This window comes from Amblyomma americanum, chromosome 4 (assembly GCF_052857255.1).
Source record: "Amblyomma americanum isolate KBUSLIRL-KWMA chromosome 4, ASM5285725v1, whole genome shotgun sequence".
NCBI lineage: Eukaryota > Metazoa > Arthropoda > Arachnida > Ixodida > Ixodidae > Amblyomma > Amblyomma americanum.
Window position 1 is genome coordinate 94,993,913 of NC_135500.1, and position 20,348 is coordinate 95,014,260.

At 46.1% G+C, this 20,348-nt stretch overlaps 1 pseudogene; it reads right to left on the minus strand.

Annotated features, from left to right (window-relative positions):
- Window positions 1-9,149: 9,149 nt before the first annotated feature.
- On the minus strand, window positions 9,150-10,696 carry LOC144130261 (very long chain fatty acid elongase AAEL008004 pseudogene; annotated as a pseudogene).
- Window positions 10,697-20,348: the final 9,652 nt, after the last annotated feature.

Consider the following 20,348-nt stretch of genomic DNA (forward strand, 5'->3'; position numbering starts at 1 on the left):
AGAGCTTTGTTTTCAGTTAGAGCGGCGTTTTTGTGATCAGGAGCTGGTATTCTATCGATACAAGCCAACTTCAATTTCTCCTCAGTATCCCTTTTACTTGTGGGCGGCACGCCGTCAAGCCGAGCTGGCTGCTACGCGAGACCCTACTTCGTCGCAGGCACGTACGCGATTGCACTATCTTACAGCTAAGGCACGCAAACATAAACGCGACCTCTCACGACGGCAGTGGCACGCGTGGTGCGAACAACTTTCTGCAAAATCCTCGAATGCCTCTCTCTGGAGAACGTTCCGTACAATGGAACGCGGTCGCCGTTCGACTGACGCAGCGGCAACCGCATGCTTCGCGGCTAACTTGTTGCCAGATGATTTCGCCAAAGGAGCAGCTCGAAAGTTTTTTTCCAAAATACGATGCCGTGCCTTCTTCAGCCGCGCTAGGTTAAATACGGCAGGTATCTGAGCGCATGTATATCAAATGCTGTCTGATATCGAAGCAGATAGATTTGCTGTCCGTTCACTATACCTGAATTGCTGGCTGCAATAGATGATGCGAAACGGAAAACAGCGCCCGGCCCGGACAATATTCGGTACGAGGTATACAAGAACCTGAGTACTGCTGCACTCCCTCAGCTACTAGACACCACAAACAAAGTATGGCTGGATGGCGTCGTGCCCGAGAGCTGGAAATCCGCTGTCGTGATTCCTATCCCGAAACCAGGAAAGCCTCCGACGGACCTTGCAAACTTACGACCTATCTCCTTAACTCCCACGCTGTGCAAGCTGGCGGAGAAAATGTTAGCCACACGATTGTCGTGGTGGGTATAGCAGCACGGTTTTTATCACCCAGCACAAATCGGCTTTCGTCCATGTATTGGTACAGAGGACGGGTTCACTCTCTCCGTATCTGCAGTTTTGTCATCGACCCGCAACCGTAATGCGCGTACTGTTTTAGCAATGGACGTTGAAAAGGCATATGACAACATCAGTCATGCAGCCATTCTGAACTCCATTGGCATGCTTCATCTTCCTCTGAGAGTGCGTAGTTTTGTCGAATCATTTTTGGAAGGCATAAAATTTGCAATACGCATCAGTGGCGAAGCGGTCGGATCATTTGTTTCTCTCTGCGGCGTGCCCCAGGGATCAGTATTGTCGCCGACGTTATTCAATATTGCTTTCATCCCGCTGGCTTGGCGCTTATATGACATCCGTGACATAAATTTCTGCAGTACGCTGATGACAACACGGTGTGGAGTACTCACCAAGATCTGCGTACTCAGGAGGCTGCCCTTCAATCTGCCTTGGATGTTACCTCTAATTGCGCATCATCCATCGGACATCAACTTTCAATTCAATTCAATTCAATTCTGTATTTCCCATGTACACGGAGAGGGTCGAGGGAAAAAATCCAGTAAGATGTGGCTTGACGTGCCCCTCGGCCCCTACACATGTGCACAGGGCAGCAGGCAACATGAAGAGCAACATATGCAATCAAGACAGGGGATGAAACAGCAATAATAACAAACAAGGGAACAGAAAGAAAATATCGCAAATAAAGCGCGTCTGAGGTTACTTCAAGAACGCCATTTCATGAAAATATTTCGAAAGAAGCAGTGAAATATGCATGTTACAATCTAAAATGTAACACATACACTCTGTATATCTTTGCGGCATACTCGGGACACGTCAACATTTGCAGCATGAAACTTATTTAAAAGACTGGGCAACGTGTTTCCTAGGCTATGTGCACCATACATTTTGCGGCATGTTGGAACGTTCCACAATTCGCTATGTCTGTGTGGGTAAGTTTGTACCTTTAGCGAAAGGTGCACCATGTCGCTCATGTGATTTATATTTTGTTTTAGTTCCTTTTTGTATCTTTCAGCCAGCCTAACATGGTACATTTCAAATATTTTTACAGCACTGAGTTGGTTGAATAGATCGCATGTATCTACCATACATTTTGCGGCATGTTGGAACGTTCCACAATTCGCTATGTCTGTGTGGGTAAGTTTGTACCTTTAGCGAAAGGTGCACCATGTCGCTCATGTGATTTATATTTTGTTTTAGTTCCTTTTTGTATCTTTCAGCCAGCCTAACATGGTACATTTCAAATATTTTTACAGCACTGAGTTGGTTGAATAGATCGCATGTATCTACTTCATAACCGACGTTAAATACTGCACGCAGAGCCTTTTTCTGTAGAATATATATATATTATTTTTATTTGAATCTGTAGTTGTTCCCCAAACTAGGTGAGCATAGCTCACGCGGGACATAAATAGGGAGCTACACAGGAGAAGCTTAACTTTGTATGGAAGCATGTGACGGTGTCTGTTGATACCCGCGAGACGAGAAAGCTGACTAATGACAGCGTCAACATGATTGTCTCAACTCAACTGACTATTAAAATTTACTCCTAATATCTTAATATTTTCTACAATCTCAATCTTTTCCAACCCAAGCGTAAGATCGCATGGTGTTGTAATGCATTTATTTTTGGTCTGACGATAACAGCTTTTGTCTTAGTTGCATTAATTTTCAAATGATTGTAAGTGACCATTCGTGTAGTGTCCTCAATGTTCTATTTGCCTGGTTTATGCCTTCTTCACCTGTGACTGAAGAGAAAATAACTGAGACATCATCTGCATGCATAACACATTTCACATTAGGGCTTTCATTAACAATATCATTAATGTATACATTAAAAAGTAGAGGCCCAAGAATGCTGCCTTGAGGTACGTACGCCAGCGGTTACATTTTTTACCGAGGATCGGAACTTATTTATACTGGTTAACTGAAAGCGGTGCTCAAAATAAGTCGCCAGAAGTGCATGAACAGGACCCCTGAAACCGTAGTCAAACAGTTTTGCCAAGAGTCGGTCATGACTGATGCAGTCAAAGGCCTGCGAAAAATCTATGAAAACACCTAAAGCAAGTTTCTTGTCTTCGAAACACTGCAAGATATAGTCTTTCAGGCTAAGTAATGCGGTCTCAGTCGGCTTATGTTTAATAAAACCAAACTGTGAATCTGTTATTATTTTGTGTGTGTCACAAAAGCATGCTATTCGAGTGTGAATGACATTTTCCAATCCCTTAGAAAAGATTGGCAGCACTGAAACTGGTCTATAATTCGAAATAGAAAGTTTGTCGCCTTTCTTATACACAGCTGTAATTTTAGCAGTTTGCATGTACCGTGGAAATACTCCGGATTCTAGGTTTAGATTAATTAGATGTGCTAAAACTGGGGCTAAAATATCCAATACATGCTTTACAGGCCGAATCTGCAAATCATCTCTATCATGGCATCAGCTATTCTTCATATTTAAAAATGCTCTGAATACTTCACAACATGTAGTTGGATTTAAGTACATAGAATTTGTACTGAGCCTGTTGCGAGTCTCATATGTTACGTTTGAGCAGCTTTTGTATTCTCGAGTCACGAAATATCGGTTGAACGCTTCTGCTAATTCGCGTCCGCTTACTTTTTGTCCTTGAACAAGTACTTCTCGAGGAGAGCTAATCTGAGGTGTGCGTAAAATAACAGAGTTAATCTTGTGCCATACCTTTCGAATATCGCCGTTGCATGATTCAAATTTACCATAGTAATACGTGTCTCTGGCACGCCTTAACTCTTTAGTTAACTTATTTCTAAAAATTTGGTACCTTATTAATAATTCCGGATCGCGTGTAGTGAAGAAGTGTTTGTACATTTTTTCCTTGGAGTGTATCTTCTGAGGCAGACGTGACGTCATCCACTCCTTGTGCCCTTTCCGAGGTGATACGTGCGCCCTGTATGGAAAATGTTCAGCATAAAGAATTTTAAATTTGTCCAAAAAATGGTCATAAGCAGATTCTACATCTGTTACGGGGAGCACATCTGACCAGGTCGTGTCTACAATAGCCTGTCTGAAAGCAGCAAGGCTGTCTTCAGTTATGGATTGATAAAAGTAGGTATGTGGCGGCTTTCGTTTAATATGTGTTTTCACTCCGCGAAATATCGGAAAATGGTCGCTAAGGTCATAATGAATGACAGAGGACATAAAGCTCTCTTCTTCAAAATTTCTAATAAAAAGGTCAATGAGGGATTCTTTATGAATAGTAACCCTTGTAGGTGCCGCCATTGTATTAACGCAGCCATTTGCAGAGAGTAGTAGAATATTTTTTTTTGCCGTGCCGTTATCACAAAGCAGGTTTATATTAAAATATTCACCTTAAATAATACTGATACCATTCTTGTTCACAAAAGTGAAAAAATGAAAAGTGAAAAATTAAAAATGAAAAAATGAAAATGAAAAAAAAGTGAAAAAGCGACATTAAGAATTCATAGTGCTCCCCAGGAAAACGTCTGTCATTTGCGAAACGAACGGGTACAGACGAAACGCCATCCTGGCCACAGGAGCTGAGCATGTTGCACGCACATGACGTCCAAGATCTCCGCTGGGAAAGGCATTTTGAAGATTGGCAAACCCGCCGCGATGGCTCAGGGGTTAGGGCGCTCGACTACTGATCCGGAGTTCCCGGGTTCGAACCAGACCGCGGCGGCTGCGTTTTTATGGAGGAAAAACGCTAAGGCGCCCGTGTGCTGTGCGATGTCAGTGCACGTTACAGATCCCCAGGTGGTCGAAATTATTCCGGAGCCCTCCACTACGGCACCTCTTCTTCCTTTCTTCTTTCACTCCCTCCTTTATCGCTTCCCTTACGGCGCGGTTCAGGTGTCCAAAGATATATGAGACAGATACTGCGCCATTTCCTTTCCTCAAAAACCAATTATTATTAAGGAAATGAATTCTGCAGTGCGGCCATCAGGAGGCCGGTAGCAAGCCGAAATAATAGTGCGGTCAAACTTTCAACACGCCATTTAGTAGTCGGCAGTGACACAAGATAATTCTGGCATAACGTCACATCTTACACAATTTTTACCAAAGCGCAAACACCACCACCACGGCCTGAAGACCTGTTCATGAAATACGAGTTGTAACCGGGCGTACGAATTACTTCTTTATCGCAGGAGTACCAGGTTTCTGTAATCATAAACACTTCAACAATACCTAGTTGATCAAACAAATACTAAAGATCAGCCGTTTTGTTCAGTGCAGACCGTGCATTCACATGAAGAGAACGAAAAGATGTATTTGATAATATATCTTCACATTTTACTTCATTCATAAAGAGAACTTCGAGTGCTTACCCCAGCCGATGATGATTCATATCCATGCTCAAGCAGAACGTTCTCGAGGGATTGTACTGTATTTATAATGCTGCTAGCATTTATATTTATAATCGTCAGGTCCTTGACCATGTGCTGTGTTGAGTAACTGGTGGGCTTAGTTCGTTTTTTTCTAAAGGTACTTGGTCATTCTTCGCATGATTTTTATTCAGTGGCACACGCTTCTTTTTTTTCATAGTCCCAAACGTATGCGCGGCCGTTGATGACCAACTTGTCGAACACTAAGGATACCTTTTATTTCTTGTCGCGCTCTTTCGCACTCGCCCAAAGGTATTTTCTGATATCACGAATTCTAGGCGAAAAAAGTTGGGCTGAGGCTTAGCTAAAGTGTTTAGCCTGGATATCTGGAAGCGAAAAGCTTCGTGGCGATGCCCGTGGTTTAGCTTAAGATTTCATACATAAGGTTAAAATTTGGGTATACCTTTCTAGCTTTTCCAAAACGTGCTGTCGTAGGTATACAAAGCTTGTACAATCGTCTAAGATCCCGCAAATGCCATAGTCTTTCACAAACGTCACACACGTGGCCGAACGGGTTGTCCACAAAGTCTGTCGTAAAGACATTGGTCGCGCTGGCACTTTCACCGAGTTTCAACATGTAGTCTGTGTAGCGGCTAGTCTTTACCTCTTCTTCCATAGCGTCGTCGTCTTCATTCTGTTGGCTGCTAACAGTGGTAGCAGACGCGGCTAAGAGCCGCTTTTGAGCGTCTTGTCGTTGTCGTTTAGCGAGACGCTCCTCTCGTTGCCGAGAGTTCTTTAATCGGCCAGGGTGTCCGATATGTAAACGCGAGGACATTGAAGCCGACATTCACCACTTACTGTGGGACTGCCCTGCTCTCAATCCTACAAGGATCCGGCACCTGAAGGTAGCGGGTCTTTCACCAAGCAACCCTGCTTCATATATTGCCTGGACGCAGGGACCATTCCATCGCTCCCTACTGGACTTCATCAAATCAGCTAGCCTTTTTCCGTTAATTTAATCATTACTACAACTTTCATCACACCTTCGCCCATCATTGATGCCCTGGGGCAATAAATCTCGCTTAAAAAAAGAGTGCGTGGCCAACGTCTGGGCCCTCGTAAATTTTCGCCCTTGCCTCTATGGCCGTCGCTTTGACCATGTCACGGACCACCATGCCCTTTGTTGGTTTTCATCTTTAAAGCACCCATCCGGCCGCTTGGCGTGGTGGGCTCTCCGTTTCCAAGAATATGATATTCACATCGTCGACCGACCTAGCCGCAAAAGTCAGGACGCCGCTATCGGCCGAGATTGCCAGCCTCTCCGCCCTCGAATACGCGTCGCTTTCACTCGCTGTGATTGACATGCCTTCCGAGCAAAGTAAGCATCCATGGATTGCATATACCTTATCGAATTGCTCTCTAACTAGTCGGCGATTACGCCCTCACGCGCCTTTCGCAGAGGAGCTTCACATTTTGAGATTCGCGATAACCTCCTTTATCGACGTAATTAAAAACTCCGGTGAACGGAAATGGCTTCTCGTCATTCCACGACATATACGGTCCCAAATTCGGACATCTTTCCACGGTGATCCGCAATGCGGTCACAGAGGATATAATGTGATTTGCACACCCATACTGGCGTGGCATGTACAAATCTGTCCTCAAGTACACGGCTGCTCGTGCCTGGCCTACCAACGTCGCAAAGCACTCCATCATCGCTCGGCCAGTGAGATGCAGCCACTACATTGTTCACCTCGCCCCCCGGACCGCGTTGGATTTGATCTATACAGCCGTCTTCTGTATATTATGCACTGCTATTGTCAACCGCCGACTGCTCAGTGGCAGAGGCCGTGTCTTCTTGTCTCTCGTCGTTGATGCCCCGCCCGCCGAGTGTAATGTAATTCATGTGACGTGCACCGCCTACCATTCGCAGGCAAACAACCTAACCGAACAATTCAATCGGACCCTAATTGACACGCTCGCCATGTACGCTGCTTCGAACCACATGAACTGGCACGTCGATATTCCTTATATTACGTATGCCTACAACACTGCTACACAATCCACCACAGGTTTTTTCCCGTTTTTTCCGCCCTGCGTCTGGCATCCATCCGCTCCCATCGATACACGTCTCCCCTACCACCTAGACGCATCTTAGTGTAAAACTGCGTCTGAAGCTGCCCAACACAGAGAAGAGTGCCGCCAGATCGCCTTGTGTCTCACGACGAACACTAAGTAGCGCCAAAAATACCCCCATGACGATGATACTGTGCACCGCCTTTCCTGCCCGGCTTACTCGTGCGGTTATAAATGCATCCAGTTACTCCCGGCCTCTTCAAGTAACTCCTTGCCAAGTGCTTTGGCCCCTACCGAGTGCTGGAGCGTGTACTGGAATACCTTGGCAGCAATGGAAGCCTTCCTGAACTTTCTAGAAGCGGTTGGAGGCGACGAGCTACAGCCCAAGAGTCGCGAGGCACACTTGCACCCACATCGCAGAATATTAACGTACACAAAGAAGAACAACGCCACCACCGCACCGAACATTGACCAAGGCCGAGGCTGTGGCACGGCGTCAACTTCACACTCACACGTATCCTAACCTATATCACAAACACTTGTTCTTCCCTACCCTCCACCCCGAAAAATGCCCGAGCTGCCGAGAACACCGACCTACACTGTAATATCCGTTTGGGCCTGCACAACACCACCCGGCGGCGTCCAGCCCATAAACCTCCCCACCCTTTCCTCTTGGAAAGATTCCCTGTCAAGCACGGAGCCGACTGATCATCACTGGCTCATCGAGCGTGACGAGAAGATAGCGGTGGCCAATGAGGTCATAAACTGAGAGCCCTTCTTAAGACTGCTCTGACCAGCCCGAACCCGCAAGACCAGCGACAGCTTCTCCGCTGGCCTGCAGGATCATGGCGGCAGATGGAGCCCTGGACAGAGGGAAGACACTCAGGAAGACAAAGAAGCACACTATACACTTGATAGAAGTTTTTCCTCCTCCTACTCCTCCTTTCTGGTGGCGTTATTGCAGGGCTGGGAGAAAAGTGTTATCCGCAAAGATACGCCCTTGCCGTAGCGGCCGAAACGCAAACGTGAAAGTACTTCCAGATCGCAATTTATTGTCATGACCTTCTACAAAGAGCTTTCTGGAAATCGTTTGACCAAGCCACAAAGAGCTACTACCACTTGAACACCGCTGGAGAAACTCTGAAGAATACAGGTGTTGTTCCCCACGGGAACACGGTTGCCTTTGCATTTGTTTCCAAAGCACGACCCTGTCGTCTAGAATACGAGCGTAAACAATAGACAGTAAAAAAAAAAATGCACGCATACACACACAAAACAACTTCCTCATGAGCGACACTCTCTAGTGAAAAGAACTAATGTTTCAACCCGCTTTCTGTCAACAGCTGTTATTTTTTCCACGGAGCAAAGCCGAGCCAGACTTGACAAGGCAAGCACATGTGTACTCCGCAATTTCTCGGTAGGTCTACGTACACTGTTCCTTGCTTGAACTGGTTAGCGGAGTGAGCATAGACTGAACACTATAGTGAGTTTGCGCGCTCTTGTTTCGTTGTACGCGAACTGACCTAAAGGGCACTTCGCGTGCCAAGGTAGGTGTACATACAACCGCTGCAGAAATATTCCCAGACTCAACCTTGCCAAGGGAACAGAAAAGAAGGCACATGGCTGTCAGCAAAGCACTGCCATGAGATTTTCGATCTTGGACACTAGGGCGAGTGGCATTTAAATGGACTGAATTTACCTGGCATTCGCTTAGAGAGGGCTCATCTAGCAAAAGACTATGTGCAGACGTTCGCTACCAGATTTTGTGCTAACAAGCAGAGAGCATGCTAGGGATAAAATCCGCCGTACGCCACTTTCTGCACAGTGCTACTCACGTGCCATGGTACTTTTAAATGCCACGCCCCTTCGTGGGCAAGTTCAAAGAGGCCGAAAAGAATGCAGACAATGAGCAGTGTTGACAAGAAAAAGACACGTCGGTGGCTGTGGCAGTAGCAATGGTACTACGCGAGCGCACTTCACCTCAAGTTCATCTGCACTGGAGTCAAGGCTAGGAAGCTTGCTTTCAAGTCGTCGTCAGCACATTTCTGGCAGGTCAAAAGTATTCAGTGTGAACACATACGGACGTCGAGATACACAAGCTTCTGCCTTGGTGGTGCTTCAGCAGGGTCTGCAACGCTGTTTAGGCAGTCTTGGTGCGCTTTTGGTAAGCCTGAATGTAAAAGCGCACGAACATGCAAAAGTAGAAGGCCACCTGGCTCATGATAACCAGCACGTGCGGCAAGGGATAGCCACAGTCGACGAACACAGGTATCATCGCATGCAGCAGCATGAAGACGAACTGGGCGATCTGCAGCTGGGTCAAGTAGCGCTTCCACCACAGGTAGCGCTGGAAGCGTGGTCCGAGCAGCGTTCCAAAGTAGTACGTGTACATGAGGACGTGTATGAAAGTGTTCACCAGAACCATCAGCACGGCTTGCCCGTCGGGTCCGTAGGTCATGCCGAACCAGCCAGTGAAGACCACGAAGACGTGGTGGCCCACGTGAAGCAACGAGACGTGCGAGTCCTTCTTGCGGAGGATGAAGAACACCGTGTCCAGGAAGTCGATGACGCGCACAATAGTGTACCACCACAGCAGATCGATCAGCTCGAGGCTTTTAACCGAGCCGCTGAAGTCGAGGCCCTGGCAGAAGAAGCTGTGGCCCCCGCCGAAGTGCGATCGAGATCCGATGGCGAACAAGAAGTACACGTTGACCATCACCATTGCCGCGTTGTGCACCATGATGAAAGGTAGCAGGTGCTTGACAGGTGATCGGCCCTTCATGAACCTGGGCCCGGCCACCTTGACGACGTAGATGTAGGCCAAGATCACGGACGTGATGAAGGGAACGTTTCCGGCGAGCTTCCAGTCCAGGGTGCGGGGGTCCCGCACTGGGAACAGCTGACCCTTGCGTAGATGGGACATCAGGTTCGACATGCTGGCTACTTCGGTCACGCTTGTAATGACCTCTGATCATTTGGCCGACCAGCTTCTCAAGGGTGTGTCTTGCGACATGCGGTGCGTTGCAGTCTCTTGAGAAGTGTCCTTTTTTCCCCGTCTATCAAGTCACCGGAAGTGCCAAGCCTCTTTCGTCCTTTGCGTCGCTCAGTGACTCGGACAGCTGTGTCAGCTTACCGTCACATTTCGTTGAACATCGGCGGTATCCCAGGGCGGCGCCACGTATCAGCACGATGAAGATCTTGGCACAGTCTGTCCAGGGGAGTTGAAACGGGCGCCCATGGAACACACCATGCGTGCTTCTTGGAGTTGAGGCAGTCGTGTGGTGCGCCTTGCTTGCCGCTTCTCTTTTCGTGACGCACCACAGGTTATCGGGGAGCAGCCACTGCTGTTCCGTGGCTGCTGACTGACATCTGACGCGTGCCACCGAGGCACGCTAAGCCAGGCGTTGTGTTCTCTTTTTCTTCACGAAGAGGCACGTGCCGACTTGGGTTCGCACGGGGCAAAGACGCGTTTCTAGGCAGCGCGAACACACTTCATCTTTCTCGATGTGACTATCGCTAGGTGTTGTAGCGCCCTCTTCTGGCTGCGCCGAAAGTGATGGTCCAGCGAGACAGAAAATCAAGCCATCTTTGCCAGTGATAATGAATGAGTGAAGGTATGTTCATTCTGAGTGCGTATACCGACAGTCATTTTCCTTATCAAGGCCGCTTTTAACTCTGTTTTTCACCATACAATTATCGCTGCCTTGGCGAGTCTTGGCCTCGGAGCAAAGCTGTACAAGTAGGTTGGACACTATCTGAAAGAACGACAAATTTTCAAGAGCACTCCAGATGGCGCCCTACACTCTTCCACGCAGTGGAGAGGGGCGTACCTCAGGGAGCGGTGCTCGGCCCTCTCCTGTTCAATATTACCCTTATACACCTAACAAGAAACCTTCCGCGAGGAGTGCGCATAACGATCTATGCAGACAACGTCTGCATCTGGAGCGCGTCACGTTCGCGCTATATTACCCAGCAACGTCTACAGAGAGCGTTACTGCACATCTCGATGCACCTGGGTCCCCGAGGTCTTCGTCTCTCGGCAGAAAAAAAGTGTTGCTATGGTTTTTACAAGAAAAACGATGGTTCGATATCCGCTCCTCCTAGGAGGACGGTCACTACCTTATGTACGATCACAGTGATTCTTAGTTGTTGTCCTAGACAGTAACCTCTCGTGGTCACCTCAGGATCAGCGCAGCATCGCAAGTGTTCAGATTCATGGCGGGAAAATGGTGGGGCAGCAACTGCTGGTCATTGGTTCTGCTTGAAAAAGCCTACGTTGAAGGAACCTTGCGCTACTGTCTACCGGTGCTTCAAAGATTATCTCCAACAAGCAAGAAGATCCTCGAGGCCGCGCGGAACAACTACTTGTGGATATGTCTTGGCCTCCCGAAGGCTTCCTCTGCATCAGGAACAGTGGCGGAAGCAGGCTGTCTCCCGCTAGATGTGATTGCCGCCCAGGAAACTATGCGCACCCACCTCCGCCATGTCATCCAAGGGAAGAGACACTTCCTACACAGTGTCCACCTAACTCACTGCAACTCTGGCTTTGGCCAAGCTGTGCAGCTCCTGCCCCCCCCCCCCCCCTAATGATCAGCCACAGAAACTACTAACTCTGTCTTTCCCCCACCCCTGGACGCACTCACCTCTAAAAGTGAAGACGGTTATTCCAGGTGTGGATGCAAAGAGCCGCATGCCACAGGCAGCGCTACTGCAAGCTATTCTAGCCTACTTAGCCGAGGAATATACGCAGCACACTCACGTATTTTCCGACGGTTCAACTACTTAAGAAACCTCTACCTGTGGCCCTTATGTGCCCTCAACCAGCCATGTCGTTTCTTACCGGCTACAGCGGAAGACTTCCTCTACGACAGCTGAGCTTCACAGCATTACAGAAGCTGTTTCCTATATCCTGCGCCGATTCCCCAGCCGATGGGTTATCTTCGCCGACTCAAAAGTATCCCTGCAGATACTGTCCAACCTGCTGAAGAACACCAATCATATGCCCATTTCTCTTGACAGCGGGTGTCTACATCACTTGGCTATTGTCGCAGGCCACTGCGTAACATTTTAGTGGATACCAGCACACTGTGGCATTCTGGCCAATGAAAAAGCAGATGAAGTGGCCCGTAAACGCCACCAACATCGGCGATACATTTTGACCTTCTTCACAAAATCTGATGCGTCCCAAATGGCTAAAAGATTTGCTTCAGAAGAAATGTATCGGCTGTGGTGCTTGCCGAGACATCCCTATCAATTTCTGTACTCAGTCGACCCACATCTGAGATCAGCACTCCCGCCTAGAATTCCTCGCCACCTGGAAACACTTTATAATCGACTTCGCCTGAACGCTGCGTTAACGAACGTCTTGCGATACCGTTTCAGTAAAACGAGCAGTACGCTTTGTGACAACTGCGGCTGGATCGAAACTGTCGAACATGCCCTGCTTGAGTGCCCTGCGTATGCTGACGAGCGTGCGCACTATGAGCACTGCATGAAGAAGCTCTCCCCAGTGCCTCTAACAATGGGCAGTGTTTTAGGTCTCTTAGCCTGCCCTAGGCAACAGAGACATGCAATGAACTTTTTGTTTGCGTACTTAAAGAAAATTGGACATCTCGACAAGCTCTAATTTCATCTACTATGTTTCTCTCATGCATTTTTCTCTCAGAACTTGCTTAGGCTACTTATCAGACTTTACACCTCAACATTTCATTTTTTAAAGCGAAATTTATTGCCCCATATTCATATTGTTACATGATATTATTACATCATTTCTCGCCGATGCCGCTTAGTAGGCACCTAATGGCTGCATTTTATGTTCTTCCCTTTTTTTTCTCTAATTTAATCTTTCCCACACTCCTTTCCTTCCATCTTTATCTCCCAAATTCCCTTCCCCACGCAGAGTAGCATGACAGCGAGTTTTAAACGTCGGCTAAGTTCTCTGCTTTTTCATTAAAGGGTTCCTCTGTCTCTCATTATTCAGAAGGGCTTGCTATTGGGCCTACAGGGAGAAGGAGGATGTGAATATTGATGAATGAGTGAAAATAAAAAACGCGGCGGGCCGCGCGCATTATTTATTTTTCTACTGCGAGCGCGAGTACATTTCAACGGGTTGCTGGTATTGGTCATGGTTCTATCCAGACTGAAAAAAAGTTTGAAATTTCAAATGGAACCAACTGGAGTTTGCAATTGTTTAAACTTGTGTTTTTGTCCACCCTGCCAATTGGATCCAACTGGGTCCAACTGGACCGGAACCAATCGAACCCATTATGCCCCAGGCAGTATTTGCATGTAGAAAATATTCACAAAATGTAGCTCACTATTAAGTAGCGCAAATACACAATGTGAGAAATAATTCCACTACTTAAAGGGGCTCTGAAACACCTTCCGAGGAGAACAAATCAACTCGCTCAATCACTTCATTGTGTTGTCCTGAAAAACTGAGCCAAATAACCTCAGGAGGCTATACACAGCAGCAGACACAGGGCGGTACTTGCAGAGTTGCAAGTACAGCCCTGTGTCCTCATCTCTTTCTGTCCTGTGTCTGTTGCAGTGTATAGACTCCTGATGTCTAACCAACAGGCGTATGTGCACATCTACCCTCCCAAGTTATGAGCCAAATAATACACTTCTACACGCAACAGAGGACCCACAATCACGCGCGAAAGTTGGCGAGCCCTTCCCGGCGACTTCTTCATACTCGCACCCTCCTTCATTGCTCGCACATGCGTATACAAGTTGAGAGGTGGTTATCGGTTAGATTCTTTCAGACGTCAGGCAGCTACCTTGGCCGAGGCCAATAAGCCGCGTAGCTCCGGCGGGTCAGGAAGCTCCGCCCCCGGAGGAGGGGCCGGCGGAGGAGCGCCTACCTTCCAGCGTGCAAAAAGTGACGAGAGGAGAGGGAAAAGCGCGAAGACGCGGAAATTAAAATTTTCACTACAGATAACTCAGCACCATGCAGAGTGTCTCCCTTCAGTCTTCACAGTTTTCTTTTAGCACCATCCTGATATAATTCTTACCGATAATGATAGGATACCAGTTCCTGAAACCCAGTGCGCCCAGCTATTTAACGACACTTTCTGTTCCGTATTCAGTAACGAGGATGTGTCGTCAGCGCCCGCCTTAAATAATCTTCCTAACATATCAATGTCCGAAATATTAGTCAGTCGAACTGGTATATTATTCCTACTAAACAACCTTAAGATTTCTACCAGTTTTGACCAACGTGGCTTCAATAATAAGATACTTAAAAGCGCATCACACTTCATTAATTCAATAATAACGGCCCTGTTCTCTCAATCATTATCTTGTCTCATACCTCATGACTGACGCGTTGCTAAAGTGATACCCATTTTAAAATCAGGTCATCGTTCGTTTCCGCTTAATTATCGCCCTATCTCACTGACCAATACTTTCTGCAAACTTCTCGAACACGCCATTCATAGTCAAATTTTTAAGAACCTGGAAAACAACACTCTTATTTTCAATTACCAGCACGGTTTTCGCAAGGGCTTCTTTTGTGACACACAACTTGCCGGATTCGTTCATGATATGCATTCATTCATCGATGCTGGCGATCAAATTGATGCCATTTTTCTCGATTTTTCGAAAGCATTTGATCGTGTTCTTCATCATAGGCTTATGCTCAAACTAACGCAGTTGAATATTCACCCCGCTATTATTGCTTGGATTGCGGACTTTCTCAACGCTAGGCTTCAGTTCACCGCCATTAACAACTACAACTCCACTTATTCTAAAGTCACTTCTGGGGTACCGCAGGGGAGCGTTCTTGGTCCCCTCCTCTTTTTAATACATATTAATGATTTACCTAACGCTGTGTCTTCTCGACTTAGGCTCTTTGCCGATGACTGCGTAGTATACCGTAATATTGTTTCTATCAGTGACCAACAATGCTCGCAAACTGACCTGGATGCAGTAACCGCATGGTGCACGTCTTGGCTTGTGCCACTAAATACTTCTAAAACTAAGCTTCTGTCTTTCACTCACAGTTCTCGCATTTCCACAACTTTTTTCCTAAATAACGGTTCTGTCGAACTTCTTACAAGTACCTCAGAGTTCACCTCCAATCAAACTTAGCATGGCTTAACCACATTAATCTAACTTTAGCATCCGCCAACCGCTCCCTCGGCCTACTAAAGCATAACCTCAGTCGGGCTCCCCCCACACCCGAAAAAACTCTCGTTCATCACACTCATTCGTCCGAAGATTTAATATGCATCGCTGAGCCATCTGGGATCCTGATCAAGCCTATCTCATAGCTAACATTGAGTCCTTGCAGACCGGTGCTGCCCGTTTTATTTTTTCAGACTACTCACATACTACCAGCGTCACTGCCTTAAAAAATCGCGTCGAATTAGAAGACTTGTCTTACCGCCGTAAACTATCACGACTAGCACTCTTCCATAAACTGTATCACCATACTTCGCTTCACCACGATTTTTTCCAATCACCATCAGACTTCTTTCCGCGGCTCGACCATCCGCACGAAGTTAAACGCATCGCGAGTCGTTCATCTGTATTTCGAAGTCATTCATACCACGCACTACCACAGAGTGGAAGAATGGAACCAGCGCACACAGCCATTGAATCTAACGCTTCCACATTTCTTGTTCTCATCCGCAGCGACGTTGGCATTTGAAATGTTTGAAATGTTCGAAATTTTTGAATTTTTTTCCGGATGCTGTACTTTTGCGATTACTTTTGTTCCTTTCGTGCCTAATATGTACACTGTAGTATTTTTTGTTTCTTTTATGACTAATCGTTTTCTTCAAATCTATAATTTGTATTCTATACTGTTTTTATCGCCTGCTTCTTAATGTTACTCTCTGGTGCTTAATTATTTTCCCCGTTTACCTAGCCTGTTTATTGTTCTTTTGCTTGTTAATTATGTTCCTTGTATATGTTTTTACACTACCCCCCCCCCTCTATGTAATACCCTAGAAAAAGGAGCTTTAGGAGTATACTGAATAAATAAATAATTATGTTAAAGGGGCTCTGAGACGGGCTCTGAGAGAGGCTCTAATTTCGTTGCGGTATGCCTGGGATGTTAAAGCACTTCGCTTAACTAATATTGTCCAGCAAGGATTTTTTTATGCGCTTTGTATAAGCTGAGTTAAAATTAATGAAAACTGGTTTTGAGCAAACGAAATGGCGCAGTAACTGTCTCACTTATCTCGGTTTGTTATCCTGGTTTGTTGCATGGACTTGCTAAAGTTTGCAACAAATGTGAAGGGATGTGAAGCGCTCAGGCTAGTTCATGCACAGCCACACACCACGGCTCCTCATTCACACCTGCCTATCCGTCTTTCCTAAACTGGCAAGAGGGGAAAAGGCGCCTCCTCTCTACTGTGTGCAAAGTGCCACTTTTACAAGACCTCCACGTATGATATTACGCTTGGACAGGCGTAGATAAAACAGTGTTGAGTCTGTCAAGCGGAGAGAAAAGTAGAAAACTGTTAGTGCTACTCAAGTGCGAGTCAGCTGTGAATCGTCTTCGGAGTTTATAAGGCAGTCTGCGTGCGGGACGTTATATGCTGCGCATAATGTGTCGTGAGGAGCATTGATAAAGATATGAACTGTAAGCCTATGATATGTGTTTTTGGTCTCTATTAGTTTGCTCGAAAGTAGCCTATATAGCTATGCTGACTGCGGATGGCACTGGGGAGAGCAGGCCGGCAGTGCGGTCCAAGTAGAGCGCACTCTGCGGGCTTAGCGAATGAGGCACAGCAGTCCTCAGTTCAATTCGATTCGATATTTTATTTTCTTTCCATAGAAAGGGGGAGCCGAGGCAAAAGGCTGGCTGGCCTGACGAAGGCCTCAGCACCAATGTACAGTTTGGAAGACGGTAGCTATAAAAAACATTAAAAAATCTTGTTTGTACATATCATGTAAACCAGAACACAAGTTAGGGAAAAAGAAGACGTATATGCAGTTTGTAACACAATGATGCATTAAAACAATCTGCAGCACTCACTTTTTACATGAAGTTCAAAAAACATGCAACACGTACCACCAACATTTATGTATCAGAATATATAATCTTCACACAAAACAGCATGATCTACAGAACACACACAGGAAATGTAAGGAAATTTCGAGTGAAATGTTATAAAATTGGAATGCTGCGCATATCAAGTATTGTTTAAGGTTCTCACAGGACAACGTTGTGAAAGAATTGAAGAGGTCGAATTAAATTATTAATGGCTGTAGGAACATTTACCGTAGTGTCTGTTTACGGTAACTACAGCGCATTTTAGGAGCCAGATTTCTTTGCGTTCTGAAGTGGTACGTTGTGGAAGAATTGTCAGGAATGGAAGCGCATAGTCGGTTTTTGTGAATATGTTGAAATAATCGGAAGACATATATCTGTTCTGTCTTCATGATGCTGTGTTTGATGAACAAAGGCATTGTTCGGAGGTTCTGTGGTTGGCCGTGATATCCCTCAATTGTTCTCAGCTCTTTTGCATCGTAATTAGTTTTTAATAATTACCGGAAGTCGTTGTTCCCCAGAGGAGTTCCCCTCTTCCGAATTAGCGGGCGCCAAGGAGCACTTCAACGGACGGATTTTACAACTGGACATCTGTATGAATGAACGCATATAACATGGATTATGTGTGCATGCACTTAAACACGCATGTACGCATCCAACAACCCCAGGTGCCTGACGGCATGCCAGACAAAATAGTTACATAAAAGTAAATGCCTGATAGTACCGGCTGTCATGAATAGTGAAGGGGTAAAATGATACCGCAAATAGAGATTCGGAACGTGGTAGTGAACGCCTTTTAAAATGCATTTACCGTCCCGTAAATAACGTTAAAAAAAGGCAAGTGAGTCAGATGTAGAGGAAAGACAGAACAGGCTGACGTGTGCTATCGGTACTTGAAGGTCAAAGCAAAAGAATAACCAGGAGGGAAAAAAATACATCTATATTTAGTGTCATAGCAGTCACAGAAAGGGCGGCTGCTAGAAAATGTGCAGTTGTTTTTCTTTATTTTTCATATTTGTTTGTGAAAGTAAAGATGTATTCCTGCAAATTATGTATCGATGACCCAGAGGAGACCTGATAAGTTTGTTTGTTTTTTTCAGCAATAACAACCAGCCGAGGGTGTGACAGTCTGACACCATGGTGTAGAAGCGGCCACAAAAGTATGACCGGAATATTTGTGAAAAAAAAAAAACGAAATAATGGCGATGCAAGTACACCGCGTGTTACACGAACGCTTTCGAAAATTGCCAAAGAAGAGGAGCTCGGAACAAAACCTTTTCAGGAATTATTAGCCGGAGCGGGCGTCAGTTGCTATATAAAGCTAATGAACCGGAGCTAATTGACTGGGGCTCACTTATTAATTTATCTATAAAGCGTAAGCCTTTCTTGGCTCATGAGTTACGTGGACTGAAGTTGTAGACGGAAGTTGTACATAAATCGTACGGCAAATAAAACAAAAATGTAAAAGTTGATTAAGCAACAGTTCATAAGCAACGTATATGTAATGAAATAAAAAGGAAATTAAAAATAAAAACAAACATAAGTCTTGAATAAAACTGAATAAATAATAAAAAGAACAAAAATAATTTAATTCATAGAAAATAAAAATGGCTGTGGTTTAGCTCAGGTCAAAACTGGAGTGACGCGATAGCTACAGCTGGCCGAGTGGAACTCGTTCAGTGGAACTGCAAAGTCAGTCTTACGCCGCTCCGTTTCGCTGGGCGTTCCTTCTTCATCTTCGTCCCGCTTGACACGGCGCATGCGCACAGCTGTGGCAGCTGTTGCGCGCCGCGCCGCTGGCAGCAGCAGCAGCTGCTCCGCACCACGTGACCCACGTGACCAACGGCGCCGCCACGGAGCTCAAGTGGTACCACGCTGAAGGGTCGAAGAGGTGTCGCAGTGTAGCTATCGCTACAAAAAAAAAATCAAAAACGTAGGTGCAATCTGGTAATTTTTTTAAAGAAGCACGGTCTGGTGGTTAGGGCTAATGGGGAGTTCGACGCCACGGACAATGCGATGCCACATCAATTTTTGAAACGAAAAAAAGGCCGTTCTCTAAAGTTCTGCAGAGCGAGGAATTCCGGCGCCTTTTACGGCATAAAACCGAAAACCGAGCGCATGGGGCGCCGAAGTCCAATGAAACCGCAGCACCTCAGAAACACTACGGCTCCGAAATCGAACTTCCTGCTCCTTTGTACGAAGGCAGGCACTCAATATTTTTTCCCAGCTCTCAAAATTGACGACGACGCATTTGCCAATGCTTGCGCTTTTTCCTTGCACCAAGCGGCGAAACTAGTGAGAGTCTGCTGCATTGTCTGCTGCGCATGCGCACAGGCGCTAAGACGGTGGCCAACTGGGGCTTCCTGCGCACCTCATGCGCTCGGTTTCTAGGGTTTCTATTTTGTGCAGGAAAAATGCGCCGGATTTTTTAAGAGCTGCACATCTGTGGAGACTGCACTTCTTCTTTGTTTTAAAGACCGATGTGGCATCGTCTTGAGCACGGCTTAGAACTTCCCATTGAAACTTACCACCATTCTGTGTTAAAGTCCATTAGGTAATTTTATTTAATTAGCTACACTATTGTAATTACTTCATTGCAACAGACGTCCGCCGCGGCTGACGGTTTGTTGATGGAGATATTTTCTTTTTGTGTCTAGCTCCCTATTTTAAGTTATTTTCGAAAGTGTTCGCTGAAATACCGCATATTTTAGTGTATATAGTGGACATGGTGGACAGTTTCCCTCAGCTGCATGCCGTAAAGGTATGGCTTTTCCGTACGCCACAACCTATTCTTGGAAATTTTCGCTAAGGGTTAATAGTATATAAGATGGCTTTTCCGTACGCCACAACCTATTCTTGGAAATCTTCGCTAAGGGTTAATGGTATATAAGATGGGTTCAGTCAAAATGGGTTGAAAGCAAGTGTTGAGACTTTAGCAACAGTTTACTGCTCGTGATATACAAGTTCGCAACGTCGTTATCTCAAGACCGACTCGACCCAGTGCACGCGCCGCCTAGTTCAAAGACAAGCAATGATGGTATTAAAGATATTAAAGTGTGCGCACAATCAGTACGTGTGTACGCGT